Source organism: Aquarana catesbeiana, linkage group LG02 (genome assembly GCF_042186555.1).
Source record: "Aquarana catesbeiana isolate 2022-GZ linkage group LG02, ASM4218655v1, whole genome shotgun sequence".
Lineage (NCBI taxonomy): Eukaryota > Metazoa > Chordata > Amphibia > Anura > Ranidae > Aquarana > Aquarana catesbeiana.
Window position 1 is genome coordinate 779,378,572 of NC_133325.1, and position 21,234 is coordinate 779,399,805.

Below are 21,234 nucleotides of genomic sequence, written 5' to 3' on the forward strand. Positions count from 1 at the left end.
TGGCCTAGGTAATTGTTTACCCCAATATCAATTACCCTTTCTATGCCCAATAGTCTTGATAAAAGGGGCCAAGTAGATATGCACATTGGGAGCTCTATGGGGCCTAGGCAATTGTGGGCCCCAATGTTAACTTCTGTTATAATGCTCAACAATGGATAGGAAAAAAAAATAGGGAAAAAAAAAAAAGTGTAAGCTTCATGTGGACCCAAGTAATTGGGAGCTTTTGATATTTTTCTTCCCCATGCCCAATATCCATACCTTGTACTGTGGGTGCCAGATACTTATAGCAGAGCTACTAGCCAGGCCTTTAGGGTTACTCACCACCAGTTGCCCCACCCTGCCAAGCAATTCCACCCCTAAACACACCCTCATAAATTATCTCATGAAATGACACTTAAACGTTTTATGTAGAATTAAGTTACAAAAATTATTAACAGCAACTTTATCAGTGTCCACGATTGCAGCGTGACCAGTGCCCACGAGGAGAGGGCAGCCAGGTCACAGAGCGGGGATTACCCGCTGTAACAGCTTACATTTGAATTGCGCCCCGCCTCCTGTGACAGACAGAACATGTCCTGGCATTGGACCAGCATTCTAGTTAGCATTGTCGCCGGGTCAGGAGGCGGGCTGTCTGACCGCGAGCAGATGGCAATTCAAATGTAAGCCTTTACAGTGGGCAATCCCAGCTCTGTACTCCGGCCAGCTCTTCCTCCACTCTCTTTTTCCCTGGGGCAATCACTGGGATTCAACCACGCCATGTGAGTGGAAAATTTGAGGGCTGCCTATAGTATATTTTTACCTACAAGGAGGAATGGCAACTCAAGTGCAAGAGTGTGCACATGTATGGGGCAAGCTACATTTGTATTGGCATCTTCAGCAGTCCGCTTCACTACTCTGCACTGAGCAGTTACAGAAGCCTATAGGCATACATGCATTAATGTTGTGTTTCTGGCACATCGATAATACAATCCCTTAAAAAGCCTCAAATGATATGTCTGGCCAAAATCCAAACACAGCTCACCATCCAAATAACACCATTCCTACAGTAAAGCAGGGAGGTGGTAATATCCTGCAGCATGGACTGGAGCATGTGTCACGATAGAAGGAAAAATGGATGGGGCAAAATACCATCAATTTCTGGAGGAAAATCTGCTGCCCTCTGCCAGAAAGTGGTCAGTGGGAAGAAGGTTTACCTTCCAACATGACAATGACCCAAAGCTCACAGCAAAAATGAGCACACAGTGGGTTGAAGGAGAAAAAGGTGATTGTCCTTGCATGACCTAGTCAGAGCCCAGACTTAAACTCCATTGAAAATCTGTGGAATGACTTGAAGACTGCAGTCCACAAACGTTCACCATCAAATTTAACTGAACTTGAGCAGTTCTGCAAAGAAGAGTGGGCAAATATTGCAAACTCTAGATGTGCAAAGTTAATAGAGACAAATCCCAATAGACTAAAGGCTGTAGTTAAAGCAAGAGGTGGTTCAACAAAATACTGACACAGGGGGGTGATCCTTTTTCCAACTCCGTACAGGAACTACTTTTGGGAAGCGGTGCGGCGCTGCAAAGTCGGCGTCGCACCGATTCAGACTGTGTCATTGTCGGCAATAGCTGCCGATTTGGCATGCGATTTGACATGTCAGAGCGGCCCAATGTGAACGTGGGCTCCACTATATTTTAGTTAGGGGTATCAGAGTAAAGGGGACTGAATACAAATGCACGCCACACTTTTCACACAACTTTTAAAAAAAAAGTAAATAAAAAAAGAATAATTTAAAACCCATTTCTAATTTTTCTTGCACTTCACAATTATGTGCCACTTTGTGTTGGTCCATCACATAAAATCCCAATAAAAACATACTTATGTTTTTGGTTGTAACATGACAAAACATGGAAAAGGAAGGGGTATGAATACTTTTTCCAAGACACACACGGTGCTATAATGTATAGTAGAACTATAGGCAAAGCTCCCCCCGCCCCCCCAAAATTTTGTATAGACAAGGGAGGGTTATAACCCCTGTCAGATTCCCACCATCTGTGTCCCATTACAGAGATTTCCCTTCACTTACCAGAACCAGTGTCCCCTATTTATTGGAAGATTTCACCAATATTACTTTTCTGGGGGAAAACCCAAAATGTGGAATTTTCTTTGACTTAACGATCATGGCAAACAGGACAAATCGAGAGGGTAGATCACCCCAACAGGGGCACAGACAGCAATAGACATGTGCAATTAGTTTCAAATTACTTTTGACGAAACTCGACAAATTCATTAATTTGGAAATATATTCGAATTAACGAAAACACGTTTAACAATTTTTGTCGAAATTCGAAAATTTGGAAAATCGAAAATAACGAAAACCCAAAATAACAACCATTACTAACTATTAAATTTGGCTGTTAGTGAACGTAACGAATTTATCCGAAGTTACGAATTATCCAAAACAAACGTCACATCTAAACGAAAGGAACGCAACGAATAATAAAAACATTAATTCGTTATGCTGCATCTAAAAAACTGGAACGTAATGAATAAATGTTTTTATTATTCATTGCGTTCCATTTGTTTAGATGTGACGTTTGTTTTGGATAATTCGTAACTTCGGATAAATTCGTATTCGTTACGCTCACTAACAGCCAAATGTGAAAGGAAATTACAATGCCTATAATTTAATAGTCATTTTGAATTTTCTAATGTATTCAAAATAGCGAATTTCGATCATAATGAATGACCTTAAAAAACGAGAAAAAAAAAAAAACAAACAAATTAAACTTAAAAGAAGTTGTTAGTGCACACGTCTAGACAGCAATAAAAACTGACAAGCATTCTAATCCCTCCCCACTCCATCCAAAACAAAAAAAAGTTTTGCCTTTAGTTATACTTAAAAAAGAAACAAAAAAAACAACAAAGAAAACAAAAACAAAAAACAAAAAAAAAACAAAAACACCCCATAAAAAGACTAAAATGCATTTACTAATAAAAATATATAAATATATATATTAGACATGCATTAACCCCTTCACGTTGATGTAATGCAAATATGCGGCTTTCGGCTTAAAGGGGTTGTACTGGGGTGATGCCTGTAGCTGCAGGCATAACTCCGGTACCGTTTGAGCCGACGGTCAACTTTCTTGTGATAACGACCGATGCGGCCAAGCAGCAGCTCTGCTGTTATTCAAAGCAGCGGGAGGGGTACATTCCCGCCCCCTCCCCCGCCACTTTCCACGGCTCGCCCGGGAACTCCCGTCCCACCAGGAGGTCCGAGCGACCAGACGGCACATCTTCCAGCTGGCAGGAGACCTGAACGAAGCCGGAATCAGCTTTGATCGGGTCTCGGTTCTAGTAACCTGGAAGCAAAGTCATAACATCACTTCTGGTTTATTAAAGACTTAAAGCCGCCAAATTTAAAATAAAATGACAACATTCAAAACAGCCAAACTTGGCATTTTGAATGCTTTTAAGTGCCAAGGAGGGATTGGGGGGTCTTAAAGAGTACCTGTCACTGCCTACTACTGTCACAAAGAATTACATTCCTTGTGAAAGCAATAGAAAAAAAAAAAAAGGGAAGGTATAAGAGAAAAAAAACCTAAAGTGTCCCCATCCCCTGGTGTTTGCGTGCAGACGCGAGCGTATACGCAAGTGACGCCCACAAATGTAAACAATGTTCAAACCACACATTAGGTATTGCCACAAATGTTAGAGCGAGAGCATAATTCTCGCACTAGATCTCCTCTGTAACTCTAAACTGGTAACCTGAAAAAATATTCAAAGCGTCGCCTTTTTACGTACTGTAGTTTGTCACCACGCCAAGAATGTGCGCAATTTTAAAGCGTCAAATGTTGAGCCCTGGGCAAACATTTTTTTTGCCCCCCCCCCCAATGCAATTTTGCTCTTCACCCCAACATCTCAAAAAACAGACACACACATAGAATTATCTAAAAAAAAAAAAAAAACAAACTTTGCAGACCCCCTTCACAGCAGTCCCACTGTGTCCTCAGTTCCCATTCAATGTCACAGCGCCCCATTATATTAGAGTCCCCTTCATGTCATGGTGCCCCTTTACACATCACAGCACCCCAATTACATTGCAGACATTTCCACATTATAGTGCTCCTTTACACATCACAGCGCCCCCATTACATTAGAGTCCCCTTCATCTCATGGTGCCCCTTTACACATCACAGCACCCCAATTACATTGCAGCCATTGTCACATCACACATTCACATGTATGTGTTTTGGCGGCCCACATTTGCACAGGCACAGCAGCTCATTCATTTGAATGGGCTGCCATGCCTGCGTTTCCTGCAGAAAAAAAGGTGCATGCAGCATTTTAAAAATGCAGTGGCCTGGAAATCCATTCTGGTTTTGCACCATGCGAACAAGGCTCCATTCTGCACACACAAACGCACTGTTTTTAAAAGCGTGGCCTAAACATCTAAAAATTCAGCAGGTTTGCTGGTGCAGGAACTGCAGGTAAGTCACATGGTGCAAAAGCAGAATGGACAGACAGTGCTGTATTTCATTGCTTGATGGGCATAGATGTGCGCGGCCTCTCACATGATTACATGCACCTTTTTTTTTGCAGGAAACGCAGGCATGGCAGCCCATTCAAATGAAAGGGCTGCTGTGCCTGCGCAAATGTCCCCCCCCCTCCTGAACCATACCAGGCCGCATGCCCTCAACATCGGTGGGTGCTTTGGGGCAGGGGGGACCTTGCGCCCCTCACCCCAAAGAACCTTGTCCCCATGTTGATGAGGACAAAGGCCTCTTCACGACAACCCTGGCCGTTGGTTGTTGGGGTCTGCTGGCGGGGGGCTTATCGGAATCTGGAAGCCCCCTTTAACAAGGGGGCCCCCAGATTCCGGCCCCCCACCCTATGTGAATGAGTATCGGGCACATTGTACCCATTCACCTAAAAAAAAAAATCAAAAATAAAGCACACTACACAGGTTTTTAAAGTAATTTATTAAGTCAGCTTCGGCCTCTCTTCTGATTCTTTCTTCCCTCTCCGGCTCTTCTGCCTCCTCCGCCAATGTCTTCTGCCTGTGCCGGTTCTTCTCCCCTCTCCGGGTCTACTCCGCTCTCCAATGATGTCTTCTAGCCCTCTCTGGTTCTTTCTTCTCCCTCTGTCCGTTGTCTTCCCCACTGTCCGTGTCTTCTCCGCTATATTCTCACTCTTTTGCTGGGTCTTCTCCGCTGTCTTCTTCCTCGATTCTTCTTCCGATGTTGACTCAACGCTCTCTCCCGCTCTATGCTGGGTGTGCGGTGTGCCACTATTTATATTGGCATGGGGCGGGGTCACCAGGTGATGCCATCATTCGGAGGCCACGCCCCTTATGACGTCACCACCCGCGGCATGATGGGATGATGATGTCATAAGGGGCGGGCTTCCGGTGACCCCGCCCCATGCCAATATAAGTAGTGGCGCACCCAGCAACTCATCAACATGGGGACAAGGTGCTTTGGGGTAGGGGGCACAAAGCCCCCACCCCCCCATGTTGAGAACATACAGCCTGGTACGGTTCAGGAGGGGGAGGGCGCTCGCTCATCCCCACCCCCTTTCCTGACCTGCCAGTCTGTGTTCTTGGATTAAGGTCTGGTATGGATTTTGGGAGGACCCACAGGCAGTTTTTTCGGCGTGGAGGTTCTCCTTAAAATACATACCAGACTGAAGGGCCTGGTATGCTCATGGATGGGAACCCATGCTGTTTTTTTTTTTTTTAATTTGGCGTGGAGTTCCCCTTCAAGATCATCAGAGCACAAGTTGCATGCCAGAGTCGGATCCGTTAATACAGCGATCCGACTTTGATCCGACTTCAGTGATATTCAATAGGCTGAAGTAGGATCAAAGTCAGACCAAAGTAGTGTAAGTTTGAAGTCGGCATGACTCAAAGTCGTACGAATATGAATGGTTGTCATTGGAAATCATGGGGAACGACTTATCATACGATTTTGCAGTCCCAAATCGTGGGACAAGCCGTACAAGTGTGAAAGGGGCCTAAGGCTCCATTCACACTTGTGCAACTTGTCATGCAACTTCTGACATCAAAGTCGCAGAAGTCGTTCCCCATGTTTTCCAATGATGACCATTCATATATGTATGACTTAAAGTTGCAACAACTTCAAAGTAGTTCATTCACCAATTTGGTCCGACTTTCATGCAACTTGAGGGCCATAAATTTAAGCCTGGGTTCACACCATTGTGAATTGGATGCGGATTTCCCGCATCCAATTCACAATAGCAGGATATTTTGACAGGCTCTCTATGGAGCCGGTTCACACATTTCCGCTGTGGCTCCGGTGTGAATATGCACAGGAGTCCCGTGCGTCTTTTGGTCCGTTTCAGGTCTGAATTCAACCCAAAATTCGTTGCTGAAATCGGACCTGAAATGGTGAACCAGGACGCGCCGGACCCCTGCTGGGAGCCACATGTGGCGATGGTGTGAACCCAGTCTCAATGTTAACCCTCAGAATTTGCATGAGGACCGGTTCACACTGATCTGATATGCGCTCCGACTTCCAGAGCATAAATCGCATGACATGTCAAAAGCAATGATTCCCTATGGGAGCCATCTTAAAGTGGTTGTAGACCCCTTTTTAGAACTTGTACCTATAGGTAAGCCTAGAATAAGGCTTACCTATAGGTACTGTAAGAGTGTATGATTGTCTGCTGCAATATCGCAGTGCCGCTATAAGTCGCTGATTACCGCCATTGGCGCAGACAATCAGAATGAAATGAAAACTAACACATTTTTCAGCAGTGCACGTCTACAGCCAGGCCACGCCCCCAATGCGTTTTGCTCTGCCCATTGGAGCTATTTTGCAGCAGGTTGGCTCGGCTGGGCGAATCGTCGTAGCTGTACGGTGGGCGCACGCGTGCCCCCTAGGTGGCCGCCATGATCGGATTCGCTTCAGAACCGATCAGTCCCCAGGCCCAGGCCAATGATTTCTGGCCTGGACCTGGTGATCAGTTCTGGCGAATGAAATCCTCCCCTGTCTGACCTGGCGGGTGATATCAGTTTTAGCGTCAGTCAGGGTCTGTGTGGCTCCAGGCAGCGTCAGATTAGTGCCAGTAGCGCTAACACCCATGCATGCACCATACACCTCCCTTAGTAGTATAGTGTCTAAACGGATCATTATCTGATCTGATCAGATCTATACTAGCGTCCCCAGTAGTTTAGGGTTCCCAAAAAATGCAGCGTTAGTGGAAACAGCCCAGATACCTGCTAGCACCTGCGTTTAGCCCCTTCGCCCAGCACAGCCCACCAAAGTGCAGTATCAATCGATCACTATCACTTACAAAACACTAAACACAGAACTGCAGCATTCGCAGAGTCAGGCCTGATCCTAACAGATTTTTTGGTAGCATTTGAAGCAGTCGCTGACAGTCAGGTGCTCTTTTTTAGTTTGAGTCTCACTAGTGTACCAGTAAATTTGGAGGCCAAAATGGAAATCGAAGGTACACTAGTGAAGAGGCCTACACATTTCTGAGCATGACAGATGATAGTTGAAGAGGAAGTTAAGAGGAAGTCACCCATCTGTCCGATTCTGGCTCAGAATACGAACCAGTAGACAGCAGCGGCACCCTGACAGATAGCTCTGACGACGGAGTGGTGGTCCCTGCCAAGGCCAGGCGTACCCAACCCCAATCTTCCGCTGTTGTTGAGGTGCAAGAACCGCAGGGCTCTCGTATGGAGCAGAGAGCCAATACTAGTGCCGCTCATCCTTCTGGTGAACTGGCAAGCACCAGCGGCCTAGTACATCCTAGTCGTACATACAACACTGCAGTAACACTTGGTGACGTGGCGAGTCCCATAAGTGTATTTCAAGCTGGTGAGGTGGCTAGCACAAGTAGTGTCCCGTAGCCACCAAGAAGAAGACAAACACAGGCTCGTCGAGCCCATAGTGCCCTTCCTGTTGCATTTGCTAATCCAAATTGGGAGCCAACCACTTCTGCAGCACCCGTACTTCTCCCATTCACTGGCCAACCCGGAATTCAGGTGGAAGTGGAAGATCTATTGTGGACCAAAGCAATTTGTATGCTGGTCAATTCATCGTCGCTAATCCCCAGTTGACCCTTGCCAGAAATTGGAAACCTATTACGGTTTCTGAATTTAAGACCTTCCTGGGTCTATCCCTCCTCATGGGCATAGTTTAAAAAAGTGAGTTGCGGTCATATTGGTCCACTGACCCAATTTACCATATGCCCGTGTTCTCTGCCTGCATGACCAGGACATGGTATGAGCATATCTTGCCGTTCATGCGTTTCAATGACAATGAACGCTGTCGTCCTCGTGGAGACCCTGGATACCATTGGCTGCACAAAGTTCGGCCCCTCGTAAACCACTTTAACCAACAGTTTGCAGCCTTGTTTACTCCCGATCAAGTTGTCTGCGTTGATGATTCCCTGATTAAGTTTTCTGGCTGCTTGTCTATCAAACAGTATCTTCCCAGCAAGCGTGCCAGATATGGGGTCAAGATGTATAAACTCTGTGACAGGGCCACAGGCTATACAAATAGTTTTATGGTTTACAAGGAAAGAGATAGTTACGTGGAGCTAGAGAACTGCCCAGACTATATATGGAGCACTGGTAAGATTTGCCTGGGACATGGTGTCACCCTTATTCGGAAAGGGGTACCATTTGTACGTGGACAATTATTACACTAGTGTGCCACTTTTTAGTCACCTTTTTGATTGTGGAATTGGTGCATGTGGCACCGTGCGATTTAATCGCCGGGGCTTCCCCCAATGACTTTTAGAGTCCCGACTTAGATGGGGGGAGAAAGCCTGCTTGAAATGTATTAATTTATTAGCAGTGAAGTGGAGGTATTCACGGAATGTTTTTGTTCTGTCCTCCCTTACGGCGATTGGTGTTGTGGAGCAACCCCTCTGTGTCCACGAATACAACCTTAACATGGGAGGGGGTGGACCTCAACGACCAGTTGTTGGCGCCATACCTAATTGCCCATAAGGCCAGACGCTGGTATAAAAAAATGTCTACATTTATTCCAATTGACTCTGCTGAATGCTTTTGTGCTATACAAAGCTTCAGGACGAACTGGATCCTTTCTAAAATTCCAGGAAGAGATCGTCACAGCCCTTCTGTTTCCAGACGGTGCTATGGCCCACCTTCCCAACGCAAATGCAGTGAGCTGGCTGCGTGAGAGGCATTTTCCATATCTCCTCCCTGGTACCTCTGCCCACAGAAAACCCCAAAGAAGATGTAGTGTCTGCAGAAAACGCGGATTTAGGCGTGACACCAGCTTTTATTGTCCTTCCTGTCCTGACCAACCTGGTCTCTGCATCGGTGACTGTTTCAAACGCTACCACACACTAGTGGAGTATTAGCATAGGGTAAAGCACTACACAGTCCTAGGGCACACTTACAGAGGGTCTCGAAAGATGAGATGGCCAACACATTTTGAGAGACCCTAATCTGGAATGTTTACAGTTTACAGTTTATATAAAAGTGCAAAAAAAAACACAAAAAAACCCCATAAAAAAGCCAAAAATAGTTGTGGTTTTATTTTTCTTCTCTCTCTATTGTTCTCTCTCTTATGTTCGCTCTCTATTGTCCGCTCTATTGTTCAATCTCTATTGTTCTATATCTATTGTTCTCTCTCTATTGTTCCTGTATTTTAGAACTGTAATGTTTTATTTTTACTATGTTTTATTGTATTTGCTTTGCAGGTATGGTATGTCTTATTGTTATACTGTAATGTTACTTTGTTTTATTGTTATTTATTTGCTTAGCAGGTATGCCATTTAGCTGCAGCACGGGTTTATTTATTCTGACAGCGTTTGCTCCCACAATACGTAAAGCCACGATTTCAGCGCTGTAGGAGGTGATTTCACCACCTCACAGTTAAAAAAAAGAGTATACAGAGTATACAGTGCAAAAAAGAGCAAAAGTATTCACCCCCTTGGCATTTTTAGTGTTTTGTTGCCTCACAACCTGGAATTAACATGGATTGTTTGAGGATTTGCATCATTTAATTTACAGAACATGTCCACAACTTTGAATTTGATTTTTTTTTTGATTGTGAAGCAAACAACAAATAGGACAAAATAACAGAAAAAGTCAATGTGCATAACTATTCACCCCCCTAAAGTCAGTACTTTGTAGAGCCACCTTTTGTGGCTATCACAGCTCCAAATTGCTTTGGATAAGTCTCTATGAGCTTGCCACATCTTACCACTGGGATTTTTGCCCATTCCTCCTTGCAAAACTGCTCCAGCTCCTTCAAATTGGATGGTTTGCGCTTGTGAACAGCAATCTTTAAGTCTGACCACAGATTTTCTATTGGATTGAGGTCTGGGCTTTGACTAGGCCATTCCAACACATTTATATGTTCCCCCTTAAACCCCTCAAGTGTTGCTTTAGCAGTGTGTTTGGGGTCATTGTCCCACTGGAAGGTGAACCTCCGTTCTAGCCTCAAATCACACACAGAGTGGTACAGGTTTTGCTCAAGAATATCCCTTTATTTAGCACAATCCATCTTTCCCCCAACTCTGACCAGTTTCCCAGTCCCGGCTGCTGAAAAACATCCCCACAGCTTGATGCTGCCATCACCATGTTTCACTGTGGGGATGGTGTTCTTTGGGTGATGTGATGTTTTGGGTTTGCGCCAGACATACGGTTTTCTTTGATGGACAAAAAGTTCAATTTTAGTCTCATAAGACCAGAGCACCTTCCTCCATACATTTTGGGAATCTCCCACATGCCTTTTTGCAAACTCAAAATGTGCCATTTTGTTTTTTGCTGAAAGTAATGGCTTTCTTTTTTTCCAATAATCTTCGTTGATTTTTCACATGTGTTACAAGTATAAGATAGAGAACATATTCCAAGTTGTTTATAAGTTCAAAACAAGTACAAGTACTTCAGCTCAAAAATATCAATCAGTACATTTCCGTAAGCAGTTTTCAGGAGTGTCTATGACCTATTTTACCAGGTTTAACCTTCAAATACAAGCCTTCATAGGAATACCGCTGCTCTGGACCAATGAGACCAAGGGAGCCATTCGAATTTGGCTTTAGTAAGCATGCCTTTGCTGGAGGCTAGCATAAATTCATAATTATAATGTAGGTTAACCAGGTCGAGAGTGCTTTCTATAGACGGCGCCTGGGTAGTTTTCCAAAGCCTGGTTAAACTTAGTCTAACTGCTAGGAGGGTGTGAGTAGTCACTTTTCTGAGGGGGGAAGGTGATTTTTTCTATTGTCAGATTTAGTAGACCCAGAGTTGGTGAGGGAGGTATTTTGTGCTGTGTGATATCTGACAGTATATGGAAGATGGACGTTAAAAAGTTGTGTATAGGCGTACATGTCCACATTATGTATAGAAGGTCTCCTTTCGACTTGTTGCATCTCCAGCATGTGTCTGATATAGCATTGTTAAAGGATGCTATCCTTGTGGGTGTTAGGTACCAGCGTAGAGATATTTTTTGGGTGAATTCCCAAAGTGAAAAGTGTTATAGAAAAGATAGGTACCTTTCATTGGTTAGATATGACCATATCTTGGGAGGTTATGTGTATGTTGGGGTCAGTATGTGGGAGATGCAGTGTCTTACTCGCAGGTAGTTGAAGATTTCTGTTGGGGGAAGGTTGAATTATTTTTGTAGTTGAGGAAACGTCACCAGGTTGGGTCCCTGAAATGGGTTTTGTATACTGTATGTGTGATGTCTTTTGTTGCCCAATGAGCCAGAGAGGTCTGGCGAGAATTGATGTAGTATGTCTATTGAGAGAGGTGGGGAGAATGTATTGTGCTGAGTTAATTCTAGGGTACTTAGTTTTTTTCCAAGCCAAAGCCGAGGCTTTCATTGTGGGAGATATTGCCGTCGGGATAGGGTATCCAAGCGGGGTACCTAATATCCATTTTTGTAGGGTTGTATTTTTCAAGGTTGCTGATTCTATTTGGCCCCATAAAGTTTTAGATTGTGGTTGGAACCAGTCTTGTAGTTGGGTCAGGATAGATGCCCACTGATAATCTTCAAAATTAATAGATCCCGCCCCCCCTGCAAGTTTGTGTTTGAAGAGTTTAGAGTGTGCACATCTAGGTTTTTTCCCTTGCCAGAGGAATTTATTAAGCATGGTCTGGAGAGCTTTAAAGTACGATGGTGCTATAGGGATAGGGATGGTTCTAAAAAGATATAGCAGCTGAAGTAGGTGTATCATTTTGAAAGCAGCCAATCTTCCCGACCATGATAATTAATATTTTGCTAGGTGTTGTATTTCTTTCTGGAGATTGGTAAGAAAGGGTTTGAAATTATAAGTGAAGAGGTTTTTTGTTGATTTTGTTAATTGTACTCCCAAGTATGGTATATCATTTTCAACCCATGTGTATGGATAGTAGGTCTGGAGCAAATTTCTGGTTGTGGCGTCTACACCGAGATCTAGGATATACGATTTTGTTGCATTAACTTTATAGTAAGATACTTTGCTGAACTGTTGCAGGACTTTTTGCACCTTTGTTAGGGTGGAAGTCGGGTTAGTAAGCATGAGGATGACGTCGTCCGCAAACAAGCTAACTTTATGGGATGTCTTACCTCAAATCCAGATATTTTAGGATTTTGTCTTATGTGTTCCGCTAGGGGTTCTATTAGTAAGTTAAAAATAAGTGGGGATAATGGGCATCCTTGCCTAGTACCATTGGATATGTGGAATATTTGGGATAGCATGTCAGCTGAGAACACCTGGGCTGAGGGGGTGGAGTATAATGCTAATATGGCGTTTAATATTTGTCCCTTAAATCCATATTTTTGGAGGGCTTTTTGAAGGTATACCCGGTGTACCCTGTCGAACACCTTCTCTGCGTCCAGTGAGAGGAGCAGAGAAGGTGTTCTGCTGGACTCAGCATAATGTATAATGTCTTTATAATCATTCTCCTGTTTGCAGCCGGTGCTTGTCTTCCGGTAGTGAAGCTGGATTGGTCTTTATGAAACAATTTGGGCATAATATTGAGTAATCGTGTGGCTATTGTTTTTGCATATATTTTTAGATCTAAATTTAGGAGAGATATCGGGCGAAAGTTTTGGGGTGCCACTGGTTCTTTGCCTGGTTTCGGTAGGGTCACAATTAGTGCTTTCAGGGATTCACTGGGAAATTTTGCATTGTTAAACATGGTGGTTAGATGAGGTACTAGTTGGTGGGCAAATTTTTTAAAGTATGCTCCTAAGAATCCATCGGGACCTGGTGCTTTATGTCACGTACACACGAGCAGTCTTTTCGACCGGACTGGTCCGTCGGACCGAGTCCGGCGGACAATTCGACCGTGTGTGGGCTCGCAGCTGACTTTTTCGGTCGAAAATCTGACGGACTTTAGATTTGGAACATGTTTCAAATCTTTACGTCGGAACTCCGCTGGACCCAATTCCTTTTGAAAAGTCCGTTCGTCTGTATGCTAGTCCGATGGACGAAAGCTGATGCTAGGGCAGCTATTGGCTACTGGCTATCAACTTCCTTATTTTATTCCGGTCGTACATCATCACGTACGAATCCGTCGGACTTTGCTGTGATCGTGTGTAGGCAAGTCCGTTCATTGAGAAAGTCCGTTGGAAGTCCGCCAAAAGTCAGTCGGATAGTCCGTTGGACCAGGCCTTTAGTAACTGGATTTAGTTGTCTCCTTAATGGCAAGGTATATTTAGGTCTGGAAATAGCAGGATATTCTCGTATGGCGCAGGGAGTTATGGGCCGTTTCTGGCTGTTGTGAGAAGTTTCTCTTTGACATGGAAAAAGTGCACCCTCATTAACACATCCCAGGGAATGGAGGCTGCTAAATGAGAGGGTTTGGAAATCCTATGGATCCGATCAACTAGTAGGTCTCTATGCGAGACACCTAGGAGGATCGTATGCATGAGCTCTTTGGCAAATTTGGGGAGATTAGGTGGCAGTATGGATTCAGGAATACCTTTCAGCTTAATATTATTCCTCCTGGATCTGTCCTCTAAATCTGCCAATTTGTCCCTTACCCAGGATTGCTCTTCTTTTATTTCATCATATGTGTCAATTATATCATTAACAGTTGTAGTACATTCCTTCCTGCTATTCTCTATGTGTGTCACTCTCTCATCCAGTACATGCATGTCTGTGGATATATTGGTAAATAAGGATATGCCAGTCATTAGAGAGGATTGGAGTGATAGTAACATGTCCTTTAGGGTGGTATCGACCACAGGTTGCCCTGTAGTGGGAAAGAAGGCCATGGAGGAGTGTAAGGCCTGGTTTTACTGGAAGGGGTGAAAAGCCTGGGCCTCAATTTGTGTGGCCGGCGGCTGTGGATCCATCCGCATGCGGGCTTTCGCGGGGCTGCCTGTGATGGGATTAGCCTCCCATCTATGACTAGGAGTCAGGGCTGAGGTTTAGGGGTTTAGGGGTCCTGATCACCCTGGATCTCGTAAGGGAGATCAGTGTAAGCCTCGTGTGTTGCGGTCTCGGCCGTGCCGGCGCCATCTTGGCTTTGACTGACCTTAGGTGAAGTCTTGAGGAAGAAGGCTGTCAGTTTTTGTGGATGATGGTCGTTCATCCGTTTGCAGGACATGGTTCCCTGTTGTCTCCAGATGATAGGGAGGCAGGATAGCTGTGGATCGTCTGCGAGATTGGGCCCTTGTTGCTCCATTTCTTTCCCCAGGCTGATGAGCTCAGAGTCTAAGCAACCATCTCTGGCGCTGGCAGACCATGCCCACGTAATGGCTTTCTTCTGGCCACTCTGCCATAAAAGCCCAACTCTATGGAGCGTATGACTTATTGTCGTCCTATGTACAGATACTCCAGTCTCTGCTGCGGAACTCTGCAGCTCCTCCAGGGTTACCTTAGGTCTCTGTGCTGCCTCTCTGATTAATGCACTCCTTGCCCAGTCTGTGAGTTTTGGTGTGCGGCCATCTCTTGGCAGGTTTGCTATTGTGCCATGTTCTTTCCATTTGGTTATGATAGATTTGATGGTGCTCCTAAGGTTCATCAAAGATTTGGATATATTTTTATAACCTAACCCTGACTTGTACTTAACAACATTGCCCCTTACTTGTTTGGAGAGTTCCTTGGTCTTCATGGCAGTGTTGCAGCCTCTGGGGCCTTTAAAAAAAGGTGTGTATATGTAATGACAGATCACTTGACACACAGGTGGACATCATTTCACTAATTATGTGACTTCTGAAGGTAACTGGTTGCACCGGAGCTTTTTATGGGCTTCATAACAAAGGGGGTGAATACATACGCACATGCCAATTATCAGTTTTTTATTTCTGAAAAATAGTTTTATGTATATATTTTTCTAATTTAACTTCACCAACTTAGACTATTGTGTTCTGATCCATCACATATAATTCAGATTAAAAAAACATTGAACTAAAGGCTGTAATGTAACAAAATAGGTAAAAAGCCAAGGGGGTGAATACTTTTGTAAGGCACTGTATATGCCGAAGCATGGGGGAAGGGGTGGAGGAGAGATTTGCTCCTAACAGTAGGGGCGGATTGCCCCATGCTTCGGCATTTATTTTTTAGGCACAGATTGCGTTAAAAAATGTTTTATTTTTACTGTTTTATTGTATTTGCTTTGCAGGTATGGTAACTCTTACTGTTATATTGTAATGTTACTTTGTTTTATTGTTAACCATCATTTTGCTTAGGAGGTAGGCCATTCAGCTGCAGCACTAATTTATTTATCTTGACAGCAACAGCATTTGCTCTCGCGATACGTAAATCAGCGAATCCAGCGCTGTTGGAGGTGATGTCACCACCACAGTTAAAAAAAAATGGTGCATGTATGCCCATCATTAGAAGTGGGTGGATGAAGGGCGGTATTCTAATGGTGGGCAGACCCACCAATCAATCTCTTTTTTTTGTTCAGCCCACAGGCTGCATGAAAAAAAAGAACATTACAATATATGTCCAACAAGGACCAGCAATGTACTAGTATGTTGCTGGACTTTGAGTGGTTATACCAGAATGATGTCTGCAGGTTTAGGTATCATGTTGGTATCATTCTTTTTAGCCAGCGTTCGGCTTTCATGTAAAAGCAATCCTAGTGGCTTATTAGCCACTAAACTGCTTTTACAAGCAGTGGGAGGGAACGCCCCCCCCACCGTCTTCAATGGTTTTCTCGGGCTCTCCTTCTCAACAGGGAACCCGAGAATGCAGCCGGTGGTTCCACCAGCTGACCATAGAGCTGATTGGAGACAAGAATGGCTCCAATCATCTCTATGGCTTAAGAAACCGGAAGCTACGAGCATTTCATGACATAGGTTTTGCCGTTGGGAAATTTAGAAGAGTGGGTGATGTGTGACATAAGCTTCTAAATGTTGTGCATAAAATGCCAGGACAGTTCAAACCCCCCCCCCCCCAAATGACCCCATTTTGGAAAGTAGACACCCCAAGGTATTTGCTAAGAGGCATGGTGAGTATTTTGAAGCTCTCATTTGTTTTTGAAAATGAAGAAAGAAAATTCATTTTATTTATTTTATCCTTTTCAATTTTCAAAACTTTGTGACAAAAAGCGAGATTTGCAAAATACTCAACATGTCTCTCAGCAAAAGCTTGGGATATCTACTTTCCAAAATGGGGTCATTTGGTGTGGTTTTGTGCTATCTGGACAAATTTACACCCTTAGAAAGCCTGAAGGCGGTGATTGGTTTTTGGGGTCCTGTACGCGGTTAGACTGCCAAAAAGTCTGACACATGTGGTATCCCCGTACAATGTATCATTTAGTGACAACTTTGTGTAAACAAAAAAATAAAAAAATAAAAATTTAATATTCCCGAAACTTATGGCAAAATATAAAATATTCCATGGACTCAACATGCCCCTCAGCAAATAGCTTGAAGCGTCATCTTTCCAAAATGGGGTCATTTGGGGAGGGGGGGGGGGGTATGTGCTATCTTGACATTTCATGGCCTCCAAAACTGTGATAGGTAGTGAGGAAGTGAAATCACCATTTTACGCCCTTAGAGAGCCTGAAGGCGGTGATTGGTTTTCAGGGTCCTGTACATGGCTAGGCTCCCAAAAAGTCTCACACATGTGGTATCCCCGTACTCAGGAGAAGCAGCAGAATGTATTTTGGGTTGTAATTCCACACATAACCATGGCCTGTGTGAGCAATATATCACTTAGTGACAACTTTGTGTAATTTATTTTTTTTTTGTCATTATTCAATCACTTGTGAGAAAAAAATAAAGTATTCAATGGGCTCAACATGCCTCTCAGCAATTTCCTTGGGGTGTCTACTTTCCAAAATGGGGTCATGGGGGGGCGGGTGTTGTACTGCCCTGCCATTTTAGCACCTGAAGGAATGAGATAGGCAGTCATAAACTAAAAGTTGCGTTAATTCCAGAAAATATACCCTAGTTTGTAGACGCTATAACTTTTGCGCAAACCAATAAATATACGCTTATTGACATTTTTTTTTTACCAAAGACATGTGGCTGAATACATTTTGGCCTAAATGTATGACTAAAATTGAGTTTATTGGATTTTTTTAATAACAAAAAGTAGAAAATATAATTTATTTCTAAATTTTCAGTCTTTTTCCATTTATATCGCAAAAAATAAAAATCACAGAGGCAATCAAATACCATCAAAAGAAAGCTCTATTTATGGGGAAAAAAAAGATGCAAATTTAGTTTGGGTACAGCATTGCATGACCGCGCAATTACCAGTTAAAACAGCGCAGTGCCAAATTGTGAAAAAAAAGTGCTCTAGTCATTGAGCAACCAAATCTTCCGGGGCTGAAGTGGTTAATTATGGGGGAGCTCCAAGGAGCAGAGCGAAACACATTGGGGGTCTTGGCCTGGCTGAGACTGCCATTCATCTCACTTATTGCACATGGGTCTGCTTCATGATCTGCGGCTTATTGATCCTTTCCTTTGACATCACTGCAGCTTGGAACTAGAACGAGCTCCCTGTCCCTGCCTGCGCTCATAGCAGTCTAGTTGGACTTTACCTCTCTGCCTGTCACGAGGGCCATGTACCTGATGTGAGACCAAAGTAGTGGGGAGGCCTTCCTTGCACCTCGGGTCCTTAAAGCCTCTGGAGATGGAGACAGAGACTTGGTGGACACCGAGTGGCAGGGGTGCCAGGGGTGCGGAGCACTGTGCAAGCCTTAGTCCGAGATCCGAGCCGAGGTCAAGTCCAGTTGGGCAATGAAGTATAAAAGGGTTAATCAGAAGGAGAATGGTCAAGATCCAAGCCGGGGTCGGTTCCAATCTGGCAGCTGAGTACAAAAGGGGGAAAGAAGTAGAATGGTCAAGGTACAAATCCGAGGTCAATGGCAAGCAGCAATCAAGAGTAGTCAAATAGGTTTCCAGGTCACAACAGGTTCAGACAGATCACACACTAGCACAGGAACAAGGGGAGGACTAAAGATAATCCAGCAATTTGGCAGCGTCTGGGCTTGGCTTATATAGGGAAGTTTGAGGTCACTTCCTGTGTGCCTCCTGGGGATTTTGTTACCTTTTTCCATCAGGTTGAGGTCACTTCCTGTGCGCCTCCTGGGCATTTTCCTGCCTTTTTCCATCAAGTTTTCTGCGCAAGTGTGGGTTGGCGCCCTGAGGGGTCTTTGGTGCATGCTCAGTGGGCAGGGGTTTCCTCTTGCGGCAACGCACCATTGGTGCATGCGTCGTAAGCCCTGGACTCTAATGCCCTGTACACACGGTCGGACATTGATCGGACATTCCGACAACAAAATCCATGGATTTTTTCCGACGGATGTTGGCTCAAACTTGTCTTGCATACACACGGTCGCACAAAGTTGTCGGAAAATCTGATCGTTCTGACGTAAAACACGTACGTCGAGACTATAAATGGGGCAGTAGCCCATAGCTTTCATCTCGTAATTTATTCTGAGCATGCGTGGCACTTTGTGCTTCGGATTTGTGTACACACGATCGGAATTTCCGACAACGGATTTTGTTGTTGGAAATTTTATAGCAAGCTCTCAAACTTTGTGTGTCGGAAATTCCTATGGAAAATGTGTGATGGAGCCTACACACGGTCGGAATTTCCGACAACAAGGTCCTATCACACATTTTCCATTGGAAAATCCTATCGTGTGTACGGGGAAATAACACTACCTGAGCGGCACCTACCTGTCTCATCCATGTCTTTATGTACCCTGCTTTGTGGACTGGTCCATATCATTTGGTGGAGGGGGATTATGGTGTGGGGTTGTTTTTCAGGGGTTGGGCTTGGTCCCTTAGTTCCAGTGAAGGGAACTCTTAAGGTGTCAGCATACCAAGACATTTTGGACAATTTCATGTTCTCAACTTTGTGGGAACAGTTTGGGAATGACCCCTTCCTGTTCCTACATGAATGTCCACAAAGAAAGGTCCATAAAGGCATGGATCAGCGAGTTTGGGGTGGAGGAACTTGACTGACTAATGCCCCGTACACACAGTCGGACTTTGTTCGGACATTCCGACAACAAAATCCTAGGATTTTTTCCAATGGATGTTGGCTCAAACTTGTCTTGCATACACACGGTCACACAAAGTTGTCGGAAAATCCGATCGTTCTAAACGCGGTGACGTAAAACACGTACGTCGGGACTATAAACGGGGCAGTGGCCAATAGCTTTCATCCCTTTATTTATTCTGAGCATGCGTGGCACTTTGTCCGTCGGATTTGTGTACACACGATCGGAATTTCCGACAACTCCGATTTTGTTGTCGGAAAATTTTATATCCTACTCTCAAACTTTGTGGGTCGGAAAATCCGATAGAAAATGTGTGATGGAGCCTACACACAGTCGGAATTTCCGACAACAAGGTCCTATCACACATTTTCCGTCGGAAAATCCGACCGTGTGTACGGGGCATAAGACTGGAATGCCATTAACCACTTAAGGACCGCCTCACGCCGATGTACGTCGGCAAGGCGGCACGGGCAGGCAGAATCATGTACATACACGTGATCTGCCTCCCGCGGGTGGGGGGTCCGATCGGACCCCCCCGGTGCCCGAGGCGGTCTGCTATTGTCCAGCGGCGATCGGAGGTGAGGAGGAGACCATCCATCGTGTCCCCCCCTCACGATCGCCGCCGGCCAATAGAATCATTCCTATGCTGCTGTATGGTAAACAGCAGCAAAGGGAATGATGTCATCTCTCCTCGGCTCGGCATTTTCCGTTCCGGCGCCGAGGAGAGAAGACTGCAATTTGAGTGCACACTACACACACATACAGTAGAACATGCCAGGCATACAAAACACCCCCCTTTACTCCCCGATCCCCCCCCCCGATCACCCCCCAATCCCCCCCCCCCCCGTCACACTGACACCAAGCAGTTTTTTTTTTTCTGATTACTGCATAGTGTCAGTTTGTGACAGTTAGTGTGGTAGGACAGTTACTGTTAGCCCCCTTTAGGTCTAGGGTACCCCCCTAACCCCCCCTAATAAAGTTTTAACCCCTTGATCACCCCCCGTCACCAGTGTCGATAAGCGATCATTTTTCTGATCGCTGTATTAGTGTCACTGGTGACGCTAGTTAGGGAAGTAAATATTTAGGTTCGCCGTCAGCGTTTTATAGCGACAGGGACCCCCATATACTACCTAATATAAGGTTTTAACCCCTTGATTGCCCCCTAGTTATCCCTTTCACCACTGATCACCGTATAACCGTTACGGGTGACGCTGGTTAGTTCGTTTATTTTTTATAGTGTCAGGGTACCCGCCGTTTATTACCGAATAAAGGTTTAGCCCCCTGATCGCCCGGCAGTGATATGCGTCACCCCAGGCAGCGTCAGATTAGCGCCAGTACCGCTAACACCCACGCACACAGCATACACCTCCCTTAGTGGTATAGTATCTGAACGGATCAATATCTGATCCGATCAGATCTATACTAGCGTCCCCAGCAGTTTAGGGTTCCCAAAAACGCAGTGTTAGCGGGATCAGCCCAGATACCTGCTAGCACCTGCGTTTTGCCCCTCCGCCCGGCCCAGCCGAGCCCGCCCAAGTGCAGTATCGATCGATCACTGTCACTTACAAAACACTAAACGCATAACTGCAGCATTCGCAGAGTCAGGCCTGATCCCTGCGATCGCTAACAGTTTTTTTGGTAGCGTTTTGGTGAACTGGCAAGCACCAGCGGCCTAGTACACCCCGGTCGTAGTCAAACCAGCACTGCAGTAAGACTTGGTGACGTGGCGAGTCCCATAAGTGCAGTTCAAGCTGGTGAGGTGGCAAGCACAAGTAGTGTCCCGCTGCCACCAAGAAGACAAACACAGGCCCGTCGTGCCCATAATGCCCTTCCTG

The 21,234-nt window shown here is 44.9% G+C and overlaps 1 long non-coding RNA gene across 1 annotated transcript in view; it reads right to left on the reverse strand.

The window, feature by feature from the left end:
• The window catches only part of LOC141129387 (uncharacterized), a 419,048-nt gene that overhangs the window by 195,222 nt on the left and 202,592 nt on the right, over positions 1 to 21,234 (reverse strand). The window lies entirely within an intron of this gene.